Source organism: Orcinus orca, chromosome 2 (assembly GCF_937001465.1).
Source record: "Orcinus orca chromosome 2, mOrcOrc1.1, whole genome shotgun sequence".
Classification (NCBI taxonomy): Eukaryota; Metazoa; Chordata; class Mammalia; order Artiodactyla; family Delphinidae; genus Orcinus; species Orcinus orca.
The window spans coordinates 100069489-100077849 of record NC_064560.1 but is presented as its reverse complement, the minus strand read 5'-3'; the positions used below and the strand labels follow the sequence as shown (position 1 = coordinate 100077849).

Here is an 8361-nt window from a genome sequence, read left to right as displayed (position 1 = left end):
GGGCCACCCCAGAGCCCTGGGACAGAGACAGGACAGGCAGCCCCTAGGTCTGTCACATCTCAAGGCTGCTTCTCTGTTTTGTTTCCCACTCCCAGTGCCAAATGCTAAACTGCCTTTCAGAGAGAGCTCTGAAAGGGAGATATAACCCAGCCCTGCTTGAATCCACCCAATCATGTGTTCACAAAACATTAGCACTGGAAGAAAAAAAAAAGTTAGAAAAAACTCTTACAAATCATTTAATTCAGTCTTCTTATTTTATGGGAAATAATTTGAGGCCCATAGAGATCAAGCAACTTGACCAATGTCACAAAGTGAGTTAGAGGTGAAGTTGGGACTAGAACCTGGGTCTTTTGTCTCACAGCCCTGTGCTCTGTCTATTGACTGCAATATTCGGAGAATTAAACCTGAGCTCATGGGAGTTCCCTGGTGGTCCAGTGGTAAAGAATCCGCCTTCCAATGCAGGGGACACGGGTTCGATCCCTGGTTGGGGAACTAAGATCCCACACGCCACGGGGCAACTAAGCCCGCGCACCACATCTACTGAGCTGGTGCGCCTCAACTAGAGAAGAGGAAACCCACGCACCACAACAAGCACCGCAATGAAGATCCTGCGTGCCCGATGCAGCCAAATAAATAAATTAAAAAACAAAAACAAAACTCTGAGCTCATCAATGAGTGGAGGCTGACTCCTTTCTCCATGAACAGGAGCAAGAAGCACTAACCTTTAAAGGACAGACTGCTGGAATTTCAGCTTTGCCCTTCATTACCCTTAGATGGGCTCTCTGTTTGGCAGACAGCCTTTTCCTAGTTTGTGGGGATCCCTGGAGTCCTGGGGGCTCTCCCAGGGATGATGTATTACCCACAGGAAGGTGAAAACTGAGGGTGATCTGCACACTATTTCTTGGCTTAGTCAAGAGCAAGTCACCCTTCTAAGCATTTATTGCATTCTGTCTGGCTGCTAAATGACCCCACTTCTCTTTTTCTCTCTGTTGACCTCCTGGGTAAACAGTTTGTTACCTCAGGGGAGATTAGAATTCATGGAGACAGTAAATCAAAAGGGGCCACGAAGTTCCTCCAGTCTGAACCTGCTGCACTCAGTCCAGGAAGCCCCTTCACCACCACCCAGAGGGACACCACCTGGGCTGGAACACTTCTCAGGGTGAGCAGTTCTTCCTCCCTCACTCATGGCCCCTCAGCTGCTGGACAGACCCAAGCAATAGAGATAACTGGCTAGATCTTCCTGGCGTCAGCCACTCTGTGATGCCAGGTTTGCCTTTCAGGCTGATGCAGAACAATTGTTTTCCCTTCTCTACATGACAGCTATGTCTTTGCTCATGACTTACAGGTACAGGCCACACCAAACAGAACCATTCTTGATCCTCCAAAGGCTGAGCATCCGTTTGGTGAGCTAGGCAGGACTCTTTTTTTTTTTTTTCCCCAATATTTAGTGATTTATTTATTATTATTTTTTAACATCCTTATTAGAGTATAATTGCTTTACAATTGTGTGTTAGTGTCTGCTGTATAACAAAGTGAATCAGCTATATGTATACATATATCACCATATCTCCTCCCTCTTGCGTCTCCTTCCCACCCTCCCTATCCCACCCCTCTAGGTGGTCACAAAGCACCGAGCTGATCTCCCTGTGCTATGCGGCTGCTTCCCACTAGCTATTTTACATTTGGTAGTATATATGTCCATGCCAGTCTCTCACTTCATTCCAGCTTACCCTTCCCCCTCCCCGTGTCCTCAAGTCCATTCTCTATGTCTGCGTCTTTATTCCTGTCCTGCCCCTAGGTTCTTCAGGACCTTTTTTTTTTAGATTCCACATATATATGTTAGCATATGGTATTTGTTTTTCTCTTTCTGACTTACTTCACTCTGTATGACAGACTGTAGGTCCATCCACCTCACTACAAATAACTCAATTTCATTTCTTTTCATGGCAAGTAATATTCCATTGTGTATATGTGCCACATCTTCTTTATCCATTCATCTGTCAATGGACACTTAGGTTGCTGCCATGTCCTGGCTATTGTAAGTAGAGCTTCAATGAACATTGTGGTACATGACTTTTTTTGAATTATGGTTTTCTCAGGGTATATGCCCAGTAGTGGGATTGCTGAGTCATATGGTAGTTCTATTTTTAGATTTTTAAACTATTTTAGATTTTTAGATTCTATTTGAGATTTTTAGAACCTCCATACTGTTCTCCATAGTGGCTGTATCAAGTTACATTCCCACCAACAGTGCAAGAGGGTTGCCTTTTCTCCACACCCTCTCCAGCATTTATTGTTTGTAGATATTTTGATGATGGCCATTCTGACTGGTGTGAGGTGATACCTCATTGTAGTTTTGATTTGCATTTGTCTAATAATTAGTGATGTTGAGCATCCTTTCATGTGTTTGTTGGCAATCTGTATATCTTCTTCGGAGAAATGTCAATTTAGGTCTTCTGCCCATTTTTGGATTGGGCTGTTTTTTTGATATTGAGCTGCATGAGCTGCCTGTAAATTCTGGAGATTAATCCTTTGTCAGTTGCTTCATTTGCAAATATTTTCTCCCATTCTGAGGGTTGTCTTTTCGTCTTGTTTATGGTTTCCTTTGCTGTGCAAAAGCTTTTAAGTTTCAGTAGTCCCATTTGTTTGTTTTTGTTTTTATTTGCATCACTGTAGGAGGTGGGTCAAAAAGGTTCTTGCTGTGATTTATAACATAGAGTGTTCTTAAGCAGGACTCTTGTTCAATTATCCTTTCCCATCTGATTTCCATGAGTTTAAGAGAAAAAAAAAAGCTTGCCCACCTTCCCTAGAGAAATTAAGAAATAAAGATAATTGCTAGACCTGCCCATTTGCTTCTTGCTAGCAATTCTAGTGAAAGGTCTGACTGGGGAGGAGGTTGAACCTGTCCAAGGTGAGACGCATGGACACCTGTGCTCTGCAATTAGCCTCTTCCTCTTCCTCTCACCATCAAAGTAGCCCCAGACATTCATGAAAAATATTATTGTTCTTCTAAATTCCTCATTTGCCTTCTCATCCCTTTGGAAACCACATGTGAATTTCAACCAGTCAAGAAAATCAATTACTTACTATAACCAGGCAGCAAGCATTCCAGGGATATAACAGTCAATGAAACAAAGTTCCTGATCCCATGAAGCTTATGTTCTAGAAGAGAAGACAATAATAAACTAATAAACAATATAGTATAATGTCAGGAACTAGCATGTACTGTGAAGGGAAACAGAGCAATGTAAAGGACAAATGGTGACAGAGCTGCCATTTTGGGTAAGGGGGTAAGGGAAGGCCTGGGAGGTGACATTCGATCAGAGACCAGAGTGGAGGAATAATCCCTCCTTGGGAATATGTGGGGAAAGTGTTCTAAGATGAAAGAATTACAAGAAATTCCTGATGGGTGTGCTACTTGGATCAGTTAGAATGTTTCAACTGACTTTTCATAGATGACAGTCATCTTCAAGGCAAATATTGCCAATAGCTGAAAAAATTCAACATGACATTACTTGCTTTTAGAAGTCTTTAGCATTCATAACCTGATTCCCAGTAGGTGGGACCAACGTTATATGAATGAAGTGATCAAACAATCTTACCTTTGTGAAAAGCTCCCTCACGTGGTATCCTTTTTAATAATCACAACAACCCCACAAGGTAGATATTATAATTCACAACAATGTTACAGATGGGGAAACTGAGGCTGCAAGAAATGAAGTATCTTGAATGTGCAGAGCCAAGACCAATAGAATCTGGTGTTCTGACTCTGGTCCTGACCCAGGACATCAGTATGCAGAAGTGCACTGTTTCTAAAGGAAGTTGTCAGGACTTTACTGAAACGTGGTATAAAGTTATAAGAACACCTGAGTTGTAATTTTAACTTCGAATCAGCACAGTATGCGATGTCAAAGATCAGTGTACCAATCAGCTATCCTGCAGGTGGACCTGCCAAGGGGAAAAGAGTTGCCTGAGAGCCCCAGTTATTGCCCTATGGACCCACCTCCCCATTGGTGTCCCCTAGGCTGCTCCCAGCCAATGGCTGAGCACTGCAGTAGGGGTACAGTGCTGGCCCATCCTGCTTGCCACAAGCTGCCACCAACAGGCAACCTCGGAGCTCTGGGGCTCCTGTTGGCCTGGCCGAAATGCACTGCTGTCTGAGGCTTTTTCTACCCAATTCCCTCTGTGCTTTCACAGGCGTCAGACTTGCATTACGGTCTGAAGGCTCTCCCTGCCATTTCCTGCCACCTCCCCTTTCTCCTTCACAGACATTTCTCTCAATAAATCTCCTGCGTATTCTAGCTCATCTTGGCCTCTGCTTCCTAGATGATCCACACCGACATGATTTCTAATCTAAATTGTTTCATTTTATTTCTTTATAGAACAACTAGCCTTTTAGTTTACTATATCTTTGTGTTTCTGGACTTGAAAAAGCAAAAAAAAAACCTTTTTTTTTCTCAGCTATCAGTGTCAGACTTCTGGGCTCATGAATGGTCCATTTTAATAAAAATGGACAGGGAAATTCTGGAATTTTACTGGTGTTAACTGAGGTGAGGTTTTGGTCTGAGTTTCTGGCCTTTTATCTTAGCAGTTTCCAGTCTGCTTCACAGATTCTTGTCTAGGGCAAATGCTTGCTGCTTCATTCCCAGGCTGTGAATTCCAAGCTTAGAGCTAATCAGAGCTGTCCATGCACGTCTGAAAGTATTTAAGTGGTTCTAGAAGGTTGCTGGGAGTGCTGTAGGAAGATGTAGGGGTCTGAACCTATACTGTTCAACAGAAACATACATAAGCCACATATGTACTTGTCAATTTTCTAGTAGCCACATTGGAAAAGGAAAAAGAAACAGATTTACTTTTTTTTACTAAAAGATTAACTTAATCTTAATGATATGCTTTAATTAACCCAAGACATCCAAAATATTGTATCAATGTAATCATATTCAAACACCACTGATGAGATATTTTACATTTTTTCATACTAATTATTTAGACAAGTCACACATCAAGTGCTCAACAGGCACATGAAGCCAGTGGCTACTCTATTGGGCAGGGGAGGTCCAGGCGCTCTTGAGTCTGAGAAATAATATCTGGATATGGGGCAGCTGACAAGCTGTTTCTCTTAATGTTCCTCTAAACCCATTATAGATCCCCACTCACCCCTACACCATTTCAGAATCTGTCAAATCATCACCCAAGGTGATTTTTATTCAGGACTTTTTCTTTGTTTGCTAGGTAATAGAAAATATTCATTTCAAAATTAAATATTCATGGGATTGAGTTCTTAGGCATATATGAGATGTCAGCTCTCACCATGATTTTATTTTATTATTTATTTATTTATTTGTGGCTGCGTTGGGTCTTTGTTGCCGCACGTGGGCTTTCTCTCGTGGCAGTGACCGGGGGCTACTCTCTGTTGCAATGCACGGGCTTCTCATTGCGGTGGCTTCTCTTGTTGCGGAGCTCGGGCTCTAGGTGCGCAGGCTTCAGTAGTTGTTGCTCGCGGGCTCTAGAGCGCAGGCTCAGTAGTTGTGGAGCATGGGCTTAGTTGCTCCGTGGCATGTGGGATCTTCCCAGACCAGGGCTCGAACCTGTGTCCCCTGCATTGGCAGGCGGATTCTCAACCACTGCGCCACCAGGGAAGCCCTCACCATGATTTAAAATAAAGCAGCTAGAGAATCAAGTGTACAAAAGTATGAGTTTATTTCCTTCTCGCAAACAACAGACTCTAGCAGCTCCAGCAGTTACCTATCATGTGACTCTGATATCTTCTGCCTGGTGCCTGAAGGAACCATCTCCCACCTTACCTGGCAGTTTCCACCCCCAGCAGAAATGCATTACTACTATAAGAAAGCACTATGATACTCCAATTTTTTACACTGGAATCACACATTTAATGCCAACTTCGCATGAGGCAAATATTGTCTAAGTATTTGCCCAGGCATTTGCTCATTCAGTTTTCAATCTTATATTATTATCTCCATTTTATAGTTTAAAGAAATTGAGTTTCAGAGAGCTAAGTAACTTGCCCAATGCCACACTGCTAATCATTCTACATCCCTTTAAAAGTTGGCATTGGGAGACTGATAACCCGAACCAATTTACTATGTTGATGACATTGTAAATTGGTTCAATCTTTTCTGAGATTAACTTGGCAATGTTTAACAAGTTATAAAATGTTCCACGCCCTTTTACACAATCATCTTGGAATTTATTCTAAGGGAATAAATAAAATACATATGCACACACTAACACATCAACTTATGCAAAATGTTTATGACAAAAATACCTATGACAGCAAAAAAAATTTATATACCCAAAATCTTTCACTCATTTAGCAAACATTTACTGAGTAGCTTCTGTGTGGTAAGCACAGGTCTAATACCAAGGATTCAGCAGTGGAGAAAAAAATAGGACAAACATGATCCCTGCTTTCATGGAGAAGTTTTACACACAAATATCCTAGGAATAAAAAAGAAAAATGGATAAGGAGAGCCACACACAAAATTTAAAGTTGTCCAGTGCCCACATTTAAAAGGTAAAAAGAAGTGAGAGAAATTACTCTTGATAATATATTTTATTTAACCCAATATATCTAAAATATTACTTCAACATGTAATAAATATAAGAAACTAATTAAAAAGATACTTTGCATTCTTCTTTCATACTGTCTTCAAAATCCAGTGTGTATTTTACATTTATAGCACATCTCAATTTGAACACTAAGTTTTCATCAGAAATACTAGGTCTGAATTTAGATTTCATAAAATTTACCATTAAATGTAGAGTCACATGACAAAGGTGTTCCAAACAAACTTAATGGTTTCCCAATAAGTTAGTTGAATGTTAAAAATAATTTTCTTCTAATATTTCCAATCACACTGACCAAATTAGTTCATCTAATTTTAGGAAAAGTGGTTTGACTCTGGAGCAAAAGCATATCAGTTTCAAAACAATTTTTGTTCCAGTTAGCTAAATTCACTAACCCTTGGGTCATCTCAGTCTTATTGGCACAAATTCAAAAGGATATTACATAAACTGAAAAGAGCAGGCCTCTCACTGTGGTGGCCTCTCCTGTTGCGGAGCACAGGCTCTGGACGCGCAGGCTCAGCGGCCATGGCCCATGGGCCTAGCCGCTCCACGGCATGTGGGATCTTCCCAGACCGGGGCACGAACCCATGTCCCCTGCATCAGCAGGCGACTCTCAACCACTGCGCCACCAGGGAAGCCCTGGATTCATATTTGAAAAAAATACATAAAATAGATAATAGTTGATTTGTATTATGAAAAATTTTGATTTCAACATAAATTCTTGTACCTATCTGGTTAGGTCACAAATAAACTTCTCCTTTACTTGAAACTTCAAATTTAGCATGTCCATGTGCAATGTAATATCAGTGAGAAAACATAAATCACACTGACATTTTGTTTTTGATTATTGACCATTTGGCAAATATTCCTTTTGTTTCAAGAAAAAAATCAGACCTACCAGTACAGTAAATCTTTGTAAAACTCTTCCACCACTCAAACAATGAGTATTAGCAAAGTACATTAAACTCATTAAATCCATTGTCTTCTATTTCTTTCAACAGTTCTACATACTGGGGATGATTCATAGCATTTGCACATCTATAATGAACAATCTTAACAATTCCATCCATTACACTTTTCATTGCATCTCTTTCAGAAAACCCAGCCCAAATATTTTCAGTATGTGTCACACAGTGAAATGAAGCAATAAGGGAAACATCAGTCTCATTTCAAAATTCCATTAAATCTGAATTTTTAAACTGATATAGCTAGATCACAGTACATCATGATAAAAACTTAATTTTTTTCATGTCTAGCTGATACTCTTTGTTAGATAGAAAAGATTCAAAACTATCCATGCCTTGAGTTCAACTTTTTAGGGCATAAATTAACGTTTCTTTGTAAATGTGGAAGTCCTTTGAGAAAAATAAAAATCTAAATGTTTCTGATCCAGTCATAGTACTAGCTTCTGCATCTCCAATCAATTCTAAAGCAGTAGTATGCCTTTGCTTTAAATTTAAATGTTGGACTTCCCTGGCGGTGCAGTGGTTAAGAATCCACCTGCCAATGTAGGGGACACGGGTTCGAGCCCTGGTCCAGGAAGATCCCACATGCCGTGGAGCAACTAAGCCCGTGTGCCACAACTACTGAGCCTGCGCTCTAGAGCCCGCAAGCCACAACTACTGAAGCCCGCGTGCCGCAACTACTGAAGCCCGCATGCCACAACTACTGAAGCCCACGCGCCTAGAGCCCATGCTCCGCACCAAAAGAAGCCACTGCAGTGAGAAGCCTGCGCACCACAGCAAAGAGTAGCCCCTGCTCGCTGCAACAAAG

General features: G+C 41.2%; 1 long non-coding RNA gene across 1 annotated transcript in view; it reads right to left on the bottom strand.

Annotated features, from left to right (window-relative positions):
- Nucleotides 1-1575: 1575 nt before the first annotated feature.
- The window catches only part of LOC125963520 (uncharacterized), a 67372-nt gene continuing 60586 nt past the window's right edge, over nt 1576-8361 (bottom strand). The window contains exon 4 of the long non-coding RNA XR_007475569.1: nt 1576-3162. This is a non-coding gene — a long non-coding RNA (uncharacterized LOC125963520). The remainder of the gene's footprint in view (nt 3163-8361) is intronic.